This window comes from Canis lupus, chromosome 19 (assembly GCF_011100685.1).
Source record: "Canis lupus familiaris isolate Mischka breed German Shepherd chromosome 19, alternate assembly UU_Cfam_GSD_1.0, whole genome shotgun sequence".
Taxonomy (NCBI): domain Eukaryota; kingdom Metazoa; phylum Chordata; class Mammalia; order Carnivora; family Canidae; genus Canis; species Canis lupus.
Window position 1 is genome coordinate 2,423,369 of NC_049240.1, and position 21,985 is coordinate 2,445,353.

Sequence of the window (21,985 nt, forward strand, 5' to 3'; positions counted from 1 at the left end):
GAATTCCACATAACCATAATGGTTTGCACTCTCTGGAGATGAGGAACTGCATCTTCAAAGAGCTATCATAACTCCCTAAGGTCATACAGCCAAAAAGAGACAAAGTCAAAGATTTAAGCCTGAGCTGAGGTCTCTCTGAGAACAAAACCCAGGTCGTATCCCTTCATGGAGTCAGGACTCCAGCCATCAACCTGGGACTTTGTACAAATTAAGGTGCTAAAAAATATGATGTAAGGCTGCTTTGTCTCATATATTTTTAATACTTGAATAAATGTGCATAGGCTGGCTGAAACGCAGAACGCTTATCAAATTCTAAATAATATCATCAGAAAATTACCCACATTTTTTAAAAGGATAGATAAAACATGAAAACTCTGATTAATCTGGTGTTTGCAATTTGTTGCTAAAAATCAAACATTATATATAATTTTAAAGACTCTGCTTTACAGGAGACATCATATAAAGAATTTAAATCTCACACGTTTTGCAGTTTTAAAAAAGTAACAGGGAAATGGGTTGGGTGCTAAATCCGGAGAACTCTCTCTCAATTCCACCTATATAAACATCTGAATTTTTTTTTTTGTAAATTTATTTTTTATTGGTGTTCAATTTGCCAACATATAGAATAACACTCAGTGCTCATCCCATCAAGTGCCCCCCTCAGTGCCCGCCACCCAGTCACCCCCACCCCCCGCCCTCCTCCCCTTCCACCACCCCTAGTTCGTTTCCCAGAGTTAGGGCTCTTTCATGTTCTGTCTCCCTTTCTGATATTTCAACATCTGAATACTTTAAAACAAGTATCCCGAAGGGACGTTCAAAGCCAACCTCACTTCCTCCCACTCTTGAACTTGTCATCTGCCTTTTGCCACAACACACTGTTATTTTTCCGACGAGCAGCATTTGGATGCTCATTTTCCTCCACTTCCTTCCTGCTTCCACCGGATGATGACAGTCATTAGACGCTCCGTGGGTGCTCCAGGCCTCGCAATCATCCCCATGAGCGGGCCGCACGGCACAACTCTGGGCGAGGGAGACGCAGCCCAGCGGAGACTTCGGAATATCCATTACTGTGGAAAGTGTAGCCTCTGACCCCAACGGTGTAGCTGCGACGGGATGGCTCCCCTTCCTTGCCTGCAGGACGGCTCAGCCTAAGAAGGCTGGTTGGACACACTACCTTGGCTGAAGCATCTCCAGTCACTGAGCCGGACGCCGAATGCCTTTCCGGCGCCAGGAGCTTGTACCAAGTCAGCTCCGCGGAAACCCACTCTCCCTGGGCCGCCTTCTGGGCAGCTCGATGTGGTTCCAAAATGCTTTAGTCATTTTCAATAATTAAGGGAGTCTCAGTCTCACCGTGGTTACAGACGTGTCATCCTCTCCATCCTGAACTTGCGATCCGTTGTTGGGGGCCCGGCCTATTTTCAAATAACATTCCTGGAAACTGGAAGCTCCTTGTGAGACTTGGCTACACCCTTCGGCTCCCACAGCTCTTTGCCTGTGTCAGCAGCAGCAGCTTCAGCCCCAGGGCTCCCTGACTCCCCGCCTGGGGCCTTTGCACTTCCACAGCTCAGCTGGGTCTTACCCTGGGAGCAAGGGACTCAGGGGGGCTCGTTCCCTCTCAGCTTCTCCGCTACCAGGCTTCCTTCCTCGCTATTTTCTTTTTCCTCAGGCTCTGGTAGTAGCAGAGCAAGACCCACAAGCCTGGAAGCTCAGCAAACATCCAGTCAATAGGGGAAAATGTTTACTCCTCGTCACACAGAGTTTATCAGTGAGAGCCTTGTAACTTCCAGAAGAGGAACAAGCCGTAAAGCACACCCCACTTTCCCGCGGGAAGGGTCTCCTCCTCCTCACTTCCTGCATACTTTCCTATTGCTGCGGTAACAACATTACCGACAGAGGCTTGCAGCAAAACTGCAATAATGTGTTATCTCACAGTTGTAGAGGTCAAAAGTCTGACGTGGGTCCTATGGAGCTAAAAGCCAAGTGTCAGCCGGGCTGTGCTCTTTCTGAGGGTTCTGGGGATGAATGCAGGTTTTCCTAGGTTCTCAGAAGTTGTCTATATTCTTTTCCTCATGACCCTGAATCATCACTCAAGCCTAAGCTGCTGTTGCCATACGCAAACTCCCCTGCCTCTGTCATGCATGACGTTGTGATTACACTGAGCCCATCTCGTAACCCAGGACACTCTGCCCATCTCAAGATCCTTAAGTTAGTTATATCTGCAAAAGCACTTTTGCCTTGCAGATTAATATATTCACAAGTTCTGGGGGCGGGAGCATAATTCTATCTACCCCACTCCTAGTTTCCCTCTTATTTCCAAAGTTATCAGACCCATTATGGACTCTAGGACAAAACCTCAGGCAATCAGGATTCTTATGTCAATAATCAGAGCTCTCCAAGTCAGCCTTGGGAATTGGAGAAGTCACTGGTAGCCAACCTTAGAGCTACCCTTGATGATCCTTACCTCTTGTTGTCTATGCCTTTGTGTGAAGGCATCTCCTACATTGAATCAAGGAAGCCGTGTGACCATTGAATACAAAAAAAAAATCACTTCTTCTCTGGTCTCTTGGGATGGTAGCTTAGGGGAAATCCACTCAAGAAGTCCTATGGGAGGTCCATGTGGATGAGAAATGAGGCCTCTCACCAACAGTCAGCACCAACCTGCTGGCCACATAAGCGAGACATCTTTAATACGGATCCTCCACCTTAGCCAAGCTATCAGGTGACTGTAGGCCCAAATGACATCTGACTGCAAATCCATGAGAAATAGTTAAAAGCATCCAAGCCACTCCAGAATTCCTGACTTACAGAAACTGAAAGATAGTAAATAATTATAAGCCAGGGTGCCTGGGTGGCTCAGTGGGTTAAGCATCTGCCTTCAGCTCAGGTCATGATCCCAGGGTCCTGGATCAAGCCCCAAGTCAGGGTCTCTGCTCAGAGAGTCTGCTTCTCCCTCTCTGTCTGTGCTTGCTCTCTTACTCTCTCTTTCTTAAGTAAATAAATAAGATCTTTAAAAATATATATTTATAAGCCACTAATTTTGGGGCAATTTGTTCTGCAGCAAGAGATAATGAATATAGTCACTATCTCCACTGAAGTCCTCAGAATTAACTCCTAGGGGTAGGAAAAATGCTCAGCCAGCACTTACCTTCAATCCATTACAGTTGATAATGCCATTAGAGTTTTTAAAAAAGACTCATTTTTTAGAGTAATTTTAGATTTACATCAAAGTTGAAAGAAACGCAGAAGTTGCCCATATACACCTGTTCCCCCTACGCACAGAGTCTCCTCTGTTGTCAACAACACTCACCAGAGTGGCATATTTGTTACCAAGGATGATTCAAAGTCCATAGGTTAGCTCAGGGTTCACCCTTGATGTCACACACTCAGTGGGTCAAGAGAAGCTACGTGTAGAAGACACACAAGAGCTAAGGAAGACATTTCAAGCAGTGAGAACAGCTAGAGAATAGGCCCCAGTGTGAGAGGAGATGGGGCTTAGATAAAAGACTAAATACACCTCATGTGGATGGAACTGAAAAATCAAGAGGAGCTCCTGGTTGCTCAGTCAGCTGAGCATCCGACTCTTGATTTCAGCCCAGGTCATGATCTCAGGGTTGTGGGATCAAACCCCATTTATTATGTTATGCTGCTGATATTTAGGGGTTTGTCCATTGTGCATGTTTGCATTAACTCCTTTGACTAGCACCAATGGAAATGAAAGACCTCAACAGGGCTCCATGCTCAGCTCGGTCTGCTTGAAATTCTCTCTCTCCTCTCCCAACTCACACACATGCTTGCACTTTCTCCCTCCCTCCCTCCCTCTCTCTCTCTCTCTCTCTCTCTCTCTCTCTCTCAAATGAAGAAATCTTTTAAAAAAGAAAGAAAGATCAAGAGAGAACATAGTTCAAGAGAAGAGTGGAAAAGTTTATGGGGCCAGACCATATCCTGGATTTGGTGTTTTGCCCTAAGAACAAAACTATAAAAGTAGAGCTAGGATAATATAGGTCATAAAAAAGGAGGAAAGAAAGTTTCATAAGGAAGCAGGGTTAATGCATCAGTGTGGCTAAGGAGTCAAGTCAGTGGCATGTTAGCCAGCCTCAGGGATGCTGCATGACTTCTAGCAGTGGGTCGGGAAAGAGCATTCAGCTCCGCCTTGCACTTGCTGGTCATGCCTCCCGAGACATCAGGCACTGAGGAAGCCCAGCAACCACGTGAGAAGACCATGTGTAAGTATTCCCGCAACAGCCCCACTGAGGTCCCAGCTACAGGCATCACCAACCACCAGACATGCGAGGGAGCCCATCTCTGGATGAGTGTAGTCCTTGGCCTTGGAGCTCCCCCCGCAGATGTTGAGTGGAACAGAGAAAAACTGTATCTATAAATCCCTGTCCAAATGGAAGACCCAAATACAAAATGAATAGTGACATTATTTCAAGCTACTAAATTTTGAGTCGTTTGTTTAGTAGCAATAAATAATTGGAGCAGTTACGTATTCCATATGGCAGAGCTACAGGATGGAGGGGCCATCCGACCGGCATCAGACTGTACATGGTTGAGAAAGGGACATTTATTATGCTATGCTGCTGGTATTTAGGGGTTTGTCCATTGAGCACGTTTGCATGAACTCCCTTAACTAGTACAGATGGGAATGAAAAACCGCAACAGAGCCTAGCAAGGATGACGTCATTGGTGATCTCCGGGAGACTTACTTAGGTGGCTTGATGCTTGAAGGAACCAGATATGTGAGGACGGACTCTGAGGACACCAAGGCAGATTCCTAGACGACTATTCCCGGTAATTTGCTTATGAAGGGCAATGCAGCTGGGCAGGGATCAAGAATCTAGTGAAGCTTTCATTTTTATTGAGAATGTGTAAATAGGGAAGAATTGGGCTGAGAAGAATTCAGCTGAGAGAGGGAGGTTGAAAGGAAGAAGAGAAAAGAGGTGCAAGGATTGGGGGTGGGGAGGGGAGGAAATTGGATTCAAAGAGGCAGAGGAATTAGTCTTAGAGGTAACAACTCTTCTATTTCCCTGAGAAAAAGGAGGAACCAAGGAATATATACACAGTGGCTTTGTTCGTCTCCTACTGAAATTTAGGACTGCTTTTTCTCTTTAAAGTTGGTCAGGCTTACCTGCTGAGGGTGAGATGGAGCAAGAGTCCAAAATTTGAGGACTGGTGACAAGAAGGGGTGCAGGGCAGGCTCGGGCACCTGCAATTGTGAATATTTTCCTCCCGGGTGCCAGGGCCTCTCTCAGCCCTCTGAATGGCTCATTCCTCCCAGTGGGAGATCTTGCTCCCTCACTCACACTCCTACCCCAGCCTCAAACCGTCCACGTCTATCCTGTCAAAATCCCTCACGGGCCACCCCCTCCCCGCTCCGCACCAACACCAGTGTAGACATCCTGTTAATCCAGGCAGCCAACCTTCACACAGCAATTCTTGCCCGGAGTCTCTGACAGCAAGGAAACATTCTGTGTTATTTATGTACATATCTAGCTCTTCATTAGGTTATCGGTGTCTTTGAAGAGCAGACTTCATGCCTTTATCCTGGTCTCTCCCATAGGGCCCAGTATTTAGCAGAGACACAGCTGTCTACTTGGTAATGTTTGCGAACCATTTTTAACTTGAAGTTACTAGCCACTTAGAATATTAAGATCTATTCCCTCTCATAATTTGGTGAAACGTTCCAACTATCCTTTATTCCTCTCAGTGGCACCAAGGAGGTAGAAGAGACATTAATAACAAATTGTCTACAAAGACCATGCGTGTTTTACTCATGAAAGGAGATGCGATTTCTTCTATTTGTGGAGTCAAAGCCTGGCTAGCTGTGTGGTAAGGTAGGTAAAAACAGGGACTCTGAAAGCAAAGAGCCCTAAAATTAATTCTCAGATCCAAAATTGCTAGCTATGTTTCTTCAAATACACCGTCCTCCTTTTTTTTTTTCATTTTTTCATTTTTTCATTTTTTTTTTTAAGTACACTCCACACCCATTGTGGAAGCTAATGTGGGGCCTGAACTCATGACCCTGAGATCAAGACCTGAGCTGAGATCGAGAGTCAGATGCTTAGCCTACTGCATCACCCATGTGCCCCACCATTTTCTAATCCATAAAAGGGAGGAATGACTACATATATTCCAGGGTTACTATGAGAATAATAGAAACAAAACAAAATATGTATAAAATAGCCAGCACTTAGTAGGGGCTTAATAAATCATAGCTGTTAGTGTTCATTCAACAACCAATCTCAACATCTAATTGAGAATCAATCTGATTCAAGTCAATGTACAGGCTATTGTTAAAAAAAATGATTCTCATTTGGATATTTATATTTGCCTCAAGGACACAACAGCGGTATAAGAAATGAGAAGTTTCTTCCAAATGAGAAATTTGATTTCTTTACAATAGATTTATTTAGTAAAAACCATATGAATGGTGAAATGATTGTGGCAAGCATTGTTCATTCTGTCACGTTTGTTTGTATTCATGAAGTGACGAGCTAAACACTTGCTCCCCTCTGCACTGTATATGTTTATTTAATTCAAATTTATATTAAGGTTCTCATTGAGGAAGCATTGCCCTGAGGCTTCCAGAAAAATTTTGCTCGGGAGCGCAAGCTCTGCAAGTTTTAAGACAGCCTCTGAGATAACCCTGGGCTATGTTATTCATTAAATTCACTCTAAACTTGATAGCCTCTGACCTGCACAAGTTGGTAATGACCATGGAGATAGCTGTCTGGGGCATGGTGTTACTAAATGCATTCATATTTTAAAAAGTAGACAAAAATGAGGTGTGAATTTTCAATCATTTCTCAGTTACCAACAGTAATTTAGGGGAGGGGAAAGCAGTTTATCCCAATCCTTCTAACCCTGTCCACTTGGGATAACAAACTGAGTACTCTTAGAACTTGGCCCTTTAAAAAATAAAGAGTCTTTTTGGCCAGAAACAGTGACCATTCCAGTAGCAATAAGCATCTCTAGCATGTAAATTACAGTTTTGAAAAATCATTTCTTACTAAAGGAAGGTATTTTAGATGCAAGGCAGGAAAAGTGCTAGAGAAGCCTGGAACATTCTATCATTCCACATAGCAAGAAAGCTATCAAAGAAAACTAGGCTCATATCCAAAGGACTTGGAAGCCAAACTGAAGTGGTCCCTGCTGGCCAATTGGTTACTTTGAGCTTCAACAAAAGTAAGTAATGCATAGATTAAAACTGTACCATGTTTAAATCCAAAATTTCATGATGATAGGAGTTTTTTTTGAAAATTAACTACTTAGCAGTTTCAAAGGATAACTGGAAATCAACTATTTGTTTTGAAAACTAGAAAATGAAAGGGAAAAATCAAGCATTTATTATGTATTTCTTACATGAACTGTACCACTGGCTAGCCTAAGGTAAAGGAGGGAAGTGTCTCTTTATGAAACTATTCCAGTATATTGGGAAAAAAAAAAAAGAATTACAACGTCTAATGAATTAATGGATCTAGGCCATGTGTATCAATGGTTGCTGACATGTCCAAAAGAAAGCCAACCAAAAATGTGTTTCCTGGTGAGAGAACATAAAGCCACCTACCGTCTTGCCAAAGAGATCAAATAGGAGTCTGATCAAGCCTTTGGATCCAGCTGCCAATTTAAGGAAACATCAAAGACACAAAAATATACAGAGCCTCACCAAGAACATGAAATCAGAAACATCCAGATGGTGTGAACTCTACATGCCACATGGCTTTAATTCTTCAACAGATAAGTTACCAGCAAATAAAAGGGGTAGAAGAGGAACCTAGAGATGGAAAGACATTTAAAAGATATATCAAAGTTTTAAAAAATGGGCAAAACTAAAATACAGTATCTAGGTATGCATGTTGGGATAATAAAATTACTTTTTAAAACATAAGTGATTACCTAAATAATTACCTACTTTCGGGAGTGGGAGCAAATTTTGATGAGGATGGAATACATGGGAGGGCTTTCTGGGGTGACTAGAAAAATTCTACTTCTTGACATGGTTGTTTGGTTTATAATAATCCATTAACCCACATATTTGATTTGTGTGGTTTTCTGAGTCTCTGTTGTATTTTTTAAAGTTTTTTTTAATGCCTTTTGAATATGTATATATGATAAAGAAGAAAGTAGTGTCCAACTTTGGTCCTTCTGTTAAATGCTCTCAAGAAATACAAGCTTTCAGCTGTCCGGCTGCTTCAGTCAGCAGAGTGTGTGACTCTTGATATTGGGGTTGTGGATTTCAGCCCCACATTGGGTCAAGAGATTACTTAAATAAAAATCTTAAAAAAAAAAAAAGAAATACAAGTTTTCCCTCAGGATTTTGCACACTATATATTGCTTTGAAAGACAGATTTAGACCCAACCTGACAGCTTAGCTGAAGATGAATTTTTTGAACTGTCAAGTAACAAAAGATAATCCCTAGGATTGGCTTGGCGACCAAACATAATCAACTTGAAAGATGAGCACCTTATATTCATTCACTCAGCTATTTATTTATTTATTTATTTATTTATTTATTTATTTATTTAACTTATTTACCTATTTTGAAAGTTTTTAGAATGCCTAATTTGTACTATATAGTAGAGACACAGAGATAAAAACTCAATGAATTTGAAGAGATGGACAACAAAATCATGAATTACAACACAGTATTTAATGCTTTTATATATATATATGCATAAGGGTACATGGAAGCTTAGAAAAGTGGTAACTGGGATGCCTGGGTGGCTCAGCAGTTCCCTGCCTTTGGCTCAGGTCATGATCCCAGGGTCCCAGATGGAGTCCCACCCACATCGGGCTCCCTGCATGGAGCCTGCTTCTCCCTCTGCCTGTGTCTCTGCCTCTCTCTGTGCGTCTCTCATGAATAAATAAATAAAATCTTTTTTTAAAAAAGTGGTAAGTAATCCCAAATAAGGAATCAAATCATGGAAGACATCTTAGAGAAAGTGTTGCTTGAGCTAAACTTCGAGAAATGAGCACAATGTAGTCCAGTGGCTGAGGAAGGAGAGGAATTCTGGACAGAAGGAACTTCTGGAGAAAACCAAGATATGAGAGATTGTAGCATATTTGAGGAGCTGGACATAGGTCAATCTACCCCAAGATAAGGTGATAGGGAGAGTAGGGGAATGGAAAAATTTAAGGATAAACAAGGTTTTATGGACAGAAATAGGAGAGAGAAAACAGAACACCCAGGAGTGAGTAGGAACTATTGATGGATAGAGAATGGATGGAAAATAAATGGATGGATGAAAACCCCATGCTGAGAAGTTTCAACTTAATCCTGAAGGTTACCTACAACTCTGAAAAGATTTTAAGCATAATAATATGAGCAGATTTGCACTTAAGAAAAATCACTGTGACAAATGTGTGGAATGCTAAGGGAGGCTGAATAGTTGTGGAGAAGAATGAGTCCAAGTGAGGGGAAAAAAAATCAAACCTGAACGAGGCAATGGCAGTGACAACGAGAAGAACAGGATAAATTCAAGATCAATGATAAAATCAAGAGAGGTGATATGGGGAAGGTGGCTGAAAAGATAGATTTGCTTTCATGTTTCTGCCTTGGGGTGATATTAATGTGACCTTGAAATTAGAAGGGGAGCGAGGAAAACATTTAAAATAAATGCAGGATCCAATCAGATGACAATTAAATACTTTAGAAGGCAAAGAAAGAAACAATTCACATAGAATAGAGAAGAAAACTGGCTGCAAAGGTTGTGAGAGGGTTGCAAATTCATCATATGCGAGAACGAGGTAATGTGTAAGTGGAGTCCAAGGAATAGATGTCAAGTGTGCCCCATCTGGAGATCATTAGCATCATAACTTGAAAGCTTGGACTGACAGGTGGTGACATAAAAACCAAAAAGGTCACCTTGCACATTTGCGGTTTAAGACCTTACCTCCAGCCCAGACTGCTTCCTGGTACGCAACCTCAGCCAGCTGAGAAATGAACCCTGAAAATCACTTGGGGTGCTAACCTCGAAACTATATGACATTATATACAGTTTCAGCTCTTCCTGGGGTTGAAGAGCTGAAAAAACTACCAAAATTATGAAGTAAACAAAATCTGCAATATTAACATTTTTGGGTGAAGGAAAAAAAATCTGTGTATATTAGGTATTTTAGGCTTAAGGGAGTTTTTCTTCTTTGATTAATTTTCTAATGCTAATAGAAAATGTGTAAATGTTAGTCAACTTAGATTTGGGGGTTTACATTACAATTTTACTGGTTTCATAAACAATACTGGAATGTTTCCAAGAATGTAAGATTCAATGTGTATGTTTTATTTTCTAGATTTACAAGAATTTATTAAGTACTTGGGAGGTTTTGTTTGTTAGTAAGTATATGGATTTCTTTTAAATGGAGTTTAATGTAGATGTTTAAATGTAATTTGGAATATTTAAAGAAATGTAAATAAGTGGTTAAAATAACGTGATTAAAATTGCCATATTAATAAATGTAATAATAATTAAATATGTAGACTAGACTAAAAATGAAATATCAAGAAAATGTGGCCTCTGAATAATCTTTTCTGGGCCCCCTAACCTATGAGGGCATAAAAAAAATGCATTGACAGGTGAATGGTGGTCTTTATCGCAGGGGCCAAGGGGAACATGATAAAGGTAAATATTGCTAAGTGTAATGGACAGAAGCAAAACAGTGTGAGATGAAAGAGAGTGACTAGAGGCTACTTTAGATTAGATGGGCGGGGGGTATTTATCTAGGGAGAATACATTTACACTGAAATTCTAATTATCCAAAAAGAATCACTGTTTCTATAATAAGAGAAAATGATGCTCTGTTCAGAGGGAAGACTTAGGGCAAAGGCCCTGAGACAAAAATCAGCTCAGTGAGTTCGAGGAAAATAAAAGCTCTCTGGCTGGTGTTTAATGGGGTAAGGAAAGGAAGGAAAGGGCTAGAAGATGAGGTCAGATAATCTGCAAAGGTCTCAAAAGATGAGGTAAGGAGTTTGGGTTTTATTTTATGTGTGGTAAGAACATTTTAGAGGGTTTTGGGCAGAGGAGAAAGATCTAATTTCAATTTTAACAAACACTGCATGAAGAAAGTATGATAAAGGGGCAAGAAGCAAGGTGTTAGGGCTAGATATATAATTTGGGGACTTTTGCTACATACCATATATACGAAAATATAACCTGGTTTCTTTCTAAAAATGATCGCTCAGAAAAGAAGACACTGCTATATGGAGTGTCTCACAGGATGGGGCATAATAACAATTATATCAGCAGAGTGACCTCACGAGTTAGCATCAAAAGTCAGACAAAGCCACAAGGAATAAGTAGAAGTCATAGAAATATACACAAGAGTTTAAGAATCCTGAGATTACATGTAAGAAGAAGGGATTCAATCAAATCGAAATATCTTTAAACAGAAAGGTATTTGCATTCCTGAGATCCCAAAGAGCCCCCAAAATGGAAAATGCAGTCAAGTGATCAAGCTGGATAGATATGCTAACCTCCAGGAGTACAAGAAGGAACTATGCAGTGTATATAATACGAATCCAAACAACAAAGCTAGAATCTACTCTGACCTGCAGAGTCACTGGGCAGCAGCCAAAGATGAAGCTCAGCACCTCCCATCGCGCTGGCTGACGGCCTCGTGGCTAGAATGATCCTAGTGCATCAACTAGGATGGTAAGTGACTTCCTTAATGAGTATGCATCTTCCACCACTGTATTTATAACTTTTTATTTTTAAAAATATTTTGTTTATTTATTTGAGAGAAGGGGTGGAGAGAGCACAAGCAGGGGGAGAAAGGCATGGGGGCAGGGAGAAGCAGGCTTCCTGCTGAGCGAGGAGCCCCGATGCGGGACTCAAACCCAGGACCTGGGATCCTAACCTGAGCCAAAGGCAGATGCTTTACGAACTGAGCCACCCAGGCGCTCCTATAATTTATTTTAAATTGTTGAACATAACCAATGTGATATAAATTTATGTTAGGAAAGGCCAGTTGCCTATATCGGGAATTTACATTTCAAACGTGGTCAGCCATCATTTAATTGGAAAGTTCACATTCTTCCGGTGGCTGACAAAGGCACTTCAACTGGGTTTAGCTCTGAGCAATAGCTGGGGCTTTGATAATTCACATGATGCATGTAGGAAATAGGCCTCTCCTCTCACTGGCAAAAATTAGAGACATGCAGGATAGGTATGGAGCTGTTTAGAATACTTAGACTGTTTAGAATCTTATAAAGATATTTCCTCACATTTGGTTGAATGAAAATCCAGAGTCCTGTAACCTGTACATTTAGGGGTAGCACCCTAGACGGGATCCCAAAGTGATCTCCTGTCCAGCTGCTGGTCCTTAAGATTCTTGGTTGCTGGAATCTCAGATGATTAGCCAAATCCTGACACAAGAATGTTGCAAAATTGGCCTAAGGTAAGCCTTGCTATAAAAGGCTGTTGAGCGCCAAAAAGAACAAAGTTGTGACTTCAAGAGACGTACAGAAAAGGTGGCATTCCTGGGATGTGGTCGCTCACTAAGAGACATCGCTGTGCCGGGTAAAGCTAGCCTAACGCTTGTTTGCATTATATCCTGGTGACAATAAGTGACAATAAACATTTGCCAAAAATAACAAATTGGTTTTAGGCTGGTCATAAAACCCAGATAAGGATGCATATTAAAATAATCCCAGTAACTGTCCTCCTAAATAAACACTTATTTATCAATCCCAGTAAGACATAAAATTGAGTTTAAGAAGATTAGAGAATCAAAACCGGAATTCTCTTGCTTTTGTGTTGAGAAGGAAATCTGCGGGTCCCCTGGGTGGCTCAGTCGGTTAAGCCACCAACTCTGGATTCAGCTCAGATCATGATCTCAGGGTTGTGGCATGTAGCCCAGCATCGGGCCCTGCACTCAGCTGAGTCTGCTTGAGATTCTTTCTCCCTCTCTCTCTCTAGGATAAATAAATAAATCTAAAAAGAAAGAAAGAAAGAAAGAAAGAAAGAAAGAAAGAAAGAAAGAAAGAAGAGAGAGAGAGAGAGAGAGAAAGAAAGAAAGAAAGAAAGAAAGAAAGAAAGAAAGAAAGAAAGAAAGAAAGAAAGAAAGAAAGAAAGAAACTCTGCATATATAGTGATGTAATGTGCTTGTAAGGATCGAGAAAATTAGACCTATTTGAGTGACAACTTAAGATCCATACTGAGTAATTATATTTTGGGATTTGGAGTTTACATTTTACTACATTATAGTATTGGAACATTTGAAACTTGAGTTTCATCATATGTACACATTTGTCGGATTTATACACTTTTTTTTAGTACTTGGGAAATGTTTAACTTTTAAAGCTAGGTAAAGTAGTACAAAATGAAATTAGATAGATTAAATTTTAAATGCTGTTTAAAATATTTGAAGATGTTTATCTTTAAAACAAAATAACACAAAGGGACGCGTGGGTGGCTCAGTATTTGAACATCTGCCTTTGGCTTAGGTCATGATCCCAGGGTCCTGGGATCGAGTCCCACATAGAGATCCCTGCATGGAGCCTGTTTCTCCCTCTGCCTGTGTCTCTGCCTCTCTGTGTGTGTCTCTCATGAATAAATAAAATCTTTAAAAACAAAAACAAAGATATTTGAAGATGTTTTATTAACTAAGAGCTTATGAACAGAAACAAGTATTTTTCAAAAAACTCCTTAAAAGAGATTGTTCACTTGATGGGATGAGCACTGGGTGTTATACTATATGTTGGCAAACTGAATTTAAATAAAAATCATAAAAAAAATGATTGCTAACATTGGCTATATTTATAAATAGAATGTAGAGATTTAGAAGCTGAACTTCAAGGAACAAAAAGCATTATAATATAAGGCATTATAATATGATAACTCAACATATTAAATACTGCATTTTTAAACCAGAAATCAACAATTTCTCTGCAAAATGACAACAAACAAACCTCAAGGACACCAAAAACTCAGATTAGTAGATAACTCTATTTGAACATCAAAATATTATTTAGGAAAATTGACCTTATATCCAGGCACAAAGGACTTCAATTAATTCTAGTTTTACGTGCTGATGGAAGAACCTTGCATAAATTGCAGGCCTAGAAATGAAATATCGATTCGAGAATTACAGAAGGTAGGACCTCACAATTAGATATCCCTGTAAGTAAACCTATTGAAATTCTTTAAAGATAGTAATTAGATTACATTGTGGAGATCATGAATATGCATCTACAAGACAAATGAAAAAAATCGCTGTCCTGATGTTGTGCAAATACTGTCGTACAAAATCCCTAATGGGATAATAACGCTTCTAGTGATAATATCATTCAAAGTTCCAAAAGGGCAAAATCTTAAATGGATGCATTCAGGAAAACTATATTCAAGGACTTGAAAGTCGTTCTGCTAATAATAGAGACTGATACTGAAGATCACAAGTGAAGATTTTGCATAGAATTGTTTTGTGTAATATGAGAATGGAAAAATTAATAGCTCTACATTAATATATCATTCTACTAATGCATGATTGTTAATCTGTGCAAATGAACAGGTAAGCATTAATTTAGCTAGTTTATCTATATCCCTTCAAAATGTATATTTTTCGGTTGCTAAAATGAATTTTGAATATTTTTCTTTTGATCTTCTCACCGGGGAGCAATGGCCAGGAATGGGGAATGGGGAAGGGACGGTCAGTGAGGCCAGAGGAAAACTGGAAGAGGGTGATACGATGGAAGCCAAAGGAAAAATGTGAACTACTGAAGAAGATAAGCCAAGTACGCAAATAGGGAGCTGAGCCTTGCGCGCAGCGCTGCAGGTAGTCTCTGAGGAGTAGGCACAGGGAAGGGTAAAAGCCAGGCTGGCGTTAAGCCCCAGTTCTTCCTCTGGTCACGGGCAGCAGGTCTCTCTGTGTCTGCCGCAGTCATGATGGCTTCCCACAGTGTTAAGAACGAAACTCTTTAGTTATCCTTTAAAATAATGTGTCTGTGATGCAGCTTGCTAAGGTAGCAGGGTGCTCTGATGTCTGTTTCTGGATTGAACTCATGCCTGAAAGTATAAATGAAGGTCGCCAGCAGCGTTGCACTCTGGTAGTAGAAGACATCAGCAGGCTGAGGAGTCAGAAACTCTGAAGGCCAGCCAAAATAAGGGCCTTTTTAAAATGAAAAGTGAGTAAATGACAAACGCCAGGGAGAAAAAAAAAAAAATCTGATTTTAGCAATGAATGCTTTATCACTCAAGATGTAGTCTAAAGTGCTATGCAAATGCATTTGCTTGAACTACACCATTACATCCTTGCTGATTAATGACCGGCTTAGCAGCTAGTACATTCTTTCTAATGGTGAGTTTTCAGCTGGAATAGGTTTTCGGCCAAGGCAGAAAGCCAAGGGGCAAGTCGTTTGATCTAAAATCAGAACAGTCATACTTCTATTTTATTTCAACAAAAATGAAGGCGACATCAGAGGCCTCCTACCAAAAGTTAGTCTTGAGTTGGAGAAGATCCTTTAGAACAAGGACGGGGCTGTCCTTGCCTTTCTATATAGACTCAACAGGACACTAAATTTTAATAAACTATATTTCTTTCCTGTATTGTTCCCTATCAAGACCATTTGGTTCCTATTTTGGCTCTTCTTCACCCGTCCGCCCTGTCTACGCACCCCACACATCAAGGGGGCATTTCGGGCTGGTAGTGCTTAGGAAAGACTCATGGGGTTCAGCCTTGGTCACTAGGCTGACCCGGGCTGCCCCAACAATTTTTTTTTTTTAACCCATAGATCACTTTTTAGGTCTCTTATGTATCAATTGCACAACTTGGTCATATTGGCTGTCAGTTCATCTTTCAAAGCACATGGGCAGCCCGAGTGGCTCAGCAGTTTAGCGCCAGCCTTCAGTCCAGGGTGTGATCCCGGACACCTGGGATCGAGTCCCACATTGGGCTCCCTGCATGGGGCCTGCCTCTCCCTGTGCCTGTGTCTCTGCCTCTCTCTGTCTCTCATGAATAAATAAAATCTTAAAAAAAAAAATTATTGTCCTGCAGAAGGGCCTCCAGAATATTTGTCGAAGGGAATGAGTGTGTTTGTCTACAGAAGCCTCCACGTGAAGGAGCTCCATCCAACACCTACTACCATCACTTCCCGTCCAGTACAGGAAGAATGAGAATTTTAATGAGCAATATTTTTGGAATGCCAACCGGTGGAGTAGGCACTTAGGAGGATGTTCAAAGGTCAAACAAAAAAGACTCATGCCTTGCCCCCAAGAGCTTTTCATTTCTAAAACACATTGACAAGCACACATAAAACAAAACGGGGATTTCAAAGAAGAAGGACATTTTGTCAAGTTGAAAGACAAAGAAGATCAAACGTTTTCTTTCGACTCAAGTTCAAAGCTGGGTTGAGAAGCCTGGGCAGCATACTAGACTGAAATTCTAGAGGAAAAAAAAAAATCTTTTCTTTAAACTTTTCTTTTATCCAACAAAAAGAGTTTCCAGGACAATAAAGCTTCAGTAACTCTATTTTTTAGGGATTGTCTAGTGGCATTAAGTACAACATTTCATTTTAAAAATAGAGATCCCATCAGCAAAGGAAGATAATCCGATGAGCTAATCCAGTGCATTGTACACTCATGGCTTGGACAGCAGTTGCTCCACATCCTTAAAGGTCAAAACTATACAGACTGTGTGAACCCTGCTTTCCTTGTGGGCTTTTATTTTTTTTAAGATTGTATTTATTTACTTGAGAGGGAGTGAGAAAGAGCACAAGTGGGGGAGCAGCAGAGGGGGAGAGAGAAGCAGAGGCCCCCCTGGCCCGGGAGCCCAACCTGGGGCTTGATCCTGGGACTCCAAGATCATGACCTGGGCAGAAGGCAGACGCGCAACTGGCTGAGCCACCCAGGCGCCCCTTTCCTTGTGTTTTTAAAACATTTTTTGGGCAGCCTGGGTGGCTCAGTGGTTGAGCGTCTGCCTTTGGCTCAGGGCGTCATCCCGGGGTCCCGGGATCAAGTCCCACATGGGGCTCCCTGCACGGAGCCTGCTTCTCCCTCTGCCTGTGTCTCTGCCTCTCTTTCTGTGTGTGTCTCTCATGAATAAAATAAAAAAAAATTTTTTTTCTTCTCTCAGAGGTTAAGAAAAACTTGATTATCAAAGATTAGAATCAAGTAAACAAAGAATCCTTTATACTAACCTTGTATAATAAGCAATATATAAATGTATAAAGCTATTACACAGGCAACATGTGAATCGAATTTTCCAACAGCAGTAGGAGTGCAGCCTGCGTATTTACCATTTGATTCTACATGGTGGTCATTTCTGGCATCAATTATGTAAAACTTTTCTCTGTACAGCTGCATGGGCTATTTAAAAAGTCTGTTGCTATTTTTACTGTCTTTTCTATCTGAGATTTTGCACAAAAAGGGCGATGCCCTCCAACCGGTAGATCCCATGGACTCGTGGGAGCCCGTGCCCACGCCCACGTCCTCAGGGTCTCCAGCATGAACACCGCCCGCCCCCCCCCCCCCCCAAGCCTTCCTGCTCTCCCTGTGCCGTCTTCTACTCACTCACACGTGGTGCTCACACACATCTAGCCCAGGGAAATTCTTGAGTAATGAAAATCTTACTTCTCCAATGGTCAGAATGAGTCCGTTAGGAGAGTTCATGAAGGACTGAGCCCCAAGTCTACAAAAAGCTCCTGGCAGGACTGAATAAAGAACTCCAGAAGCCAAACACAACAGCCACGATGACACCGGTACCAAAGATTTAACATTTCTTTTCGCTGTGGCCTGGTAACAGTATTCCAAAGGGGTTAGCCTTTCATGAGGCAGCGCTAATTACACGAATGCAAACACTTTCAGACCACGTGCTAATGTTGTCGAGGACTTCACGTTTTCCACTCTCCATTTTTCCCTTTTGAGGAATTGTACTGCTACAAATCTCTGCACCTGACTTATGGTTTGGCTCATTATTTACTTCATGGCAAACTCTGAGAGAATTCAAATTTTGTTTGGAAACAAGAACTCCTGTATGTGAACACATTTGATCCTGTTATCCCACAAAACAGGCCAAAGTGAGGTTTCAGAGATAACGCAGTCAGGGAGTTTTCTGTTGCTGCCCTAACAAATCACCACCAATTTCATGGCTTACAGCAATGCAAGTTTACTGCCCTGCAGTTGTGTGGGTTACGAGTCAGACACAGGTCTCCCTACGCTGAAATCAAGGCATAGGTGGGGTCATGTCCTTTCTGGAGGCTCCCGGGGACAATCCATCTCCTTGCCTTTCCTGGCCTCTAGAGGCTGCCCACACTCCTTGGCTCATGGTCCCCTTCCTTCCTCCTCAAAGCCAGCAAGGGGGACTGCAGTCCTTTTCGTGTCACAACACCGTGACCTCTTCTTCTGCCTCCCTCTTCCAATGTTGAGAACCCTTCTGATGGCATTAGGCCCATCCAGACAATCCAAAATACTCCCCAGATTTTGGCTGTTAGCAAACTTAATTCCACCTGCTGCTTTAATTCCTCCTTGCAACGCAGCATGACATATTCAGCGTCCCAGGGGGAAGACCTGGACGTCTCTGAGAAGCCAGCATCTGCCTACCACACTCAGATTTTTGATGCTGCCAAAAATCTAAAGATCCTCCTTGAGTCTGGTACATATGATGAAGTTAACAGACTTTATTCTGTATATATAGTATTCATTTCCTGTTAAAAAACAGACACAGCTATATGCAATTCTAAAAAAAATTAAAAATGAAGAAGAAAGGCACAGCATTTAAATCGTTTGGATAAACTCAGCCAGTGATCTACGGAAGACTCCTGAGTAGGGTGAAGAACTAGAGGGTCTTGGGTTCTAACATTGAAACCCACCGAGGATCTTCAGAGTGCTGTTCTATTTATCCCTTCCTCTTGGACACCACAGCCATAGAACTTAACTTTTTAGGGTATAGAAATAAGAAAAAATGCTCCCTAAAAGACGCATTGAAACTACAGAATTCTCACCAAATCAGCCTTAGGACTTTTCTTCACTGAATATGGAAATGTGACTTTTAAAAAAATCTTTTTTTTTTTTTTTTTTTCAAATCAAAGATCAGGAGGCCCCGGGGGTCTGGGCTGACTCCATTCCCCCATCTGCTGTTTCCTCTGGCAGCCTCCACTGGGAAGACCAGCAGCGACCTTGGCCTCTAATGTCTCCCGCCAACTGTGGTGCCCGCTGCGGGGCCGTGCTGATGGTGCCGGGCTTCCTGCAGGCGGGTGGTGCTGGGCCTATCCTGGCTGCCGATCGCAGGTGCCGTTACGCTTGGCCTACTCCACTCAGTCACCTGCCCCCCCGCTGGCTATGGCAAGTCCACAATGTGTTTTCTCTCCAATTCTATTCCTTGGACGTGCCACAGCATTTGGGGAAAGTCCAGCTGAATTCTTAGGAAATGCAAGAGAAGTGTGGACTGTATTTAGTCACCATGGTGGGCAAGGCATTTACTTACCTTCTGGGCAGTGATGCTGCTGCACTATTTTTTAATGGTCAAATTGAGGACCTGAATGCAGATGATGTCTACGGTGGTCTCACAACTGTGTTTGGAAAGGAAGTCACAGGGCAGCCCGTATGGCTCAGCAGTTTAGCGCCACCTTCAGCCCAGGGCCTGATCCTAGTAGACCTGGGATCAAGTCCCACGTCAGGCTCCCTGCATGGAGCCTGCTTCTCCCTCTGCCTGTGTCTCTGCCTCTCTGTCTCTCTGTGTCTCCCATGAATAAATAAATTCTTTAAAAAAAAAAAAAAAAAAAAAGGAAAGGAAAGGAAAGGAAGTCACATAGGATATGGCTAATCCAAGTTTTCTTTTGGGGGGGAGGTGGGGGGAGCAGAAGAAAATGTTAAACGGTGGCCTTAACATAGCCCATGTTGGACAGCACATTTCTATAATTGAAAAAGAAACAAAAGAAACAAAAACAAACAACTTTCCAAGTTGGGGAGAAAGAAAGTGGAGGAAAAAAAAAAAAAAAAACTGTTTGAAGCTCTTTCTGAGCTCATAATTTTAACAGCCAGCCATTGTTTACCTGGGAAGGAAATCAGAAGCCAACTCAATAAAGAAAGTAGCACAACTATTTGCAGATTTGGATGGTTTTAGCCATGTGGCCTGGCTGCTGCCCGGCTGGCTCCCTTTACCTAGTTTCAGACACAGGGACAGAGCTCATTGAGAGATCAAGAATATTTTCTATAAAGCAATCCAGAAACACAGAGAGTCAGCAGGAAAAATTGATGACGTTCTCCAAACTTTACTAGATTCTACTTACGAGGATGGGCGTCCTTTGACAGATGATGAAGTAGCAGGCATGCTTACTGGGCTGCTCTTGGCGGCACAGCACTCGTCCTTAAGAACGAGTGCCTGAATGGGCTTCTTTTTGGCCAGAGACAAAACACCTCAAGAAAAATGTTATTAAGAACAGGAGACAGTCTGCAAAGATCTGCCTCCTTCAATTTAGATCCTCCAGCTGAAGGAGCTAAAGCGACTTGCTCATGGGCAGAACTGACTGCTACTTACGGGACAATCCAGCATCAGGAAGAAAGCTTGCCTGCCTGCCATTTGGAGCTGGGTGTAATCACTGTACTGGGGAGAATTTTGCTTATGTTCAAATTGAGATAATTTGGCCCACTCTGCTTCATTATATGAATTTGACCTTATTGATGGATATTTTCCCACTATGAATCATACAACCATGATCCACACCCCTGAAAACCCAGTTACCTGATACAAAAGAAGACCAAAATGAAAAAGGCTGCAAGGAACTGCTATGTGACCCATCAACGTAAGCCACAAAAGCACTGGTAGAGAATGACATTTATGAAACTCCCGGTGTCATCTTTTGGGGTGTGTAATTTTAAGACAGCTAGCTTAAATTAAGGTTTTTATAGTTTCTTAACTGAATGGTTCCAGCAAATCTAATGGCATTCCAGATATTTCCTAAGTCTTAACGATAGATACTTAACCACATATGCTTTATTTAAGGAAATCAGGTTCATAGTGCAAAATTAGGGAGATCCTGGTAATTGACAGATTCTAAACACAGTTTTCCATGTATTAACCCTAACAACATACATATATGGCTCTTTGCAAGTAAGTTCAGGGTATTCAGATCTTGGACTAGATCTGCAAGTATAAATGCCCACTGGGTTTCTTGGAAACCTTGGGCTATTTACTTGGTGATGTTTGTGTGTGTGAGCGAGTGTGGGTGGGGAGGGAACAAACTCACATTTAAAGCCTTGGATAGAGAATCAATCCCATCAATTGTTCTGCTACAATGATACTCAGCGATGGAGCTATGTTGTAGAACAATGTCCTTTGAAATTTTAACTAGAAGTCTCTAGGAAATTGAGAGATCTGACAATGACTTAATAATTATATTTCCTAAAAAATAATTATTAACACTAAAGACTCTACATGTAACTTGATCTAATTGCTGAATATTACATACTTATCTACTTTATAAATTTGTATTCAGTTCCACATGGTCACATGTGTGTGAAAGCCCAAAATAAAGTCCTTTATCATTTTTGTTCACTTTGGCTCTTAGGTGGTTTCTTGCTTCTTCTCCAGAATCGAATTAGGGATGTCTCTGCTATTCTATTAAAATTTAATTTAAGCTAACAACCTTTAAAAAAAAAATCAGAAATTAGGAACTCTGGCTTTAACGTAAGAGTAATATGAAGCAAGGTTCTTGGTAGTAGTATCACTGGTCACATTGTGTGAAGCCTATGTTCAAGAATCAACTCAACTTGTAACTGGGACCTGACTATATACTTGTATTTAACTCTGTAGTCTGTTTTCACTAGATGAGGGCAAAATAGTTTCCTTGACGTATAAGGGAAAGATGCTGGAGGACTTATACTAAACTATTTGTGAAAGCAAAATCTCTGCTGCTGAAGAGTTTTTCACATTAGAATTATCTCCGGGGGGGGGGGGGGGGGGGGGGGGGGCGGGGGAACAAAACCATAACAAAGATGACTGGTTGCCACAATATCTCCTGACAAGTAAAAACACGTACTTATATTAAACCTGCGATGA

The 21,985-nt window shown here is 41.5% G+C and overlaps 1 pseudogene; it reads left to right on the forward strand.

The window, feature by feature from the left end:
- The first annotated feature begins 19,387 nt into the window (after positions 1–19,387).
- LOC119877286 lies at positions 19,388–20,693 on the forward strand (annotated as a pseudogene).
- Positions 20,694–21,985: the final 1,292 nt, after the last annotated feature.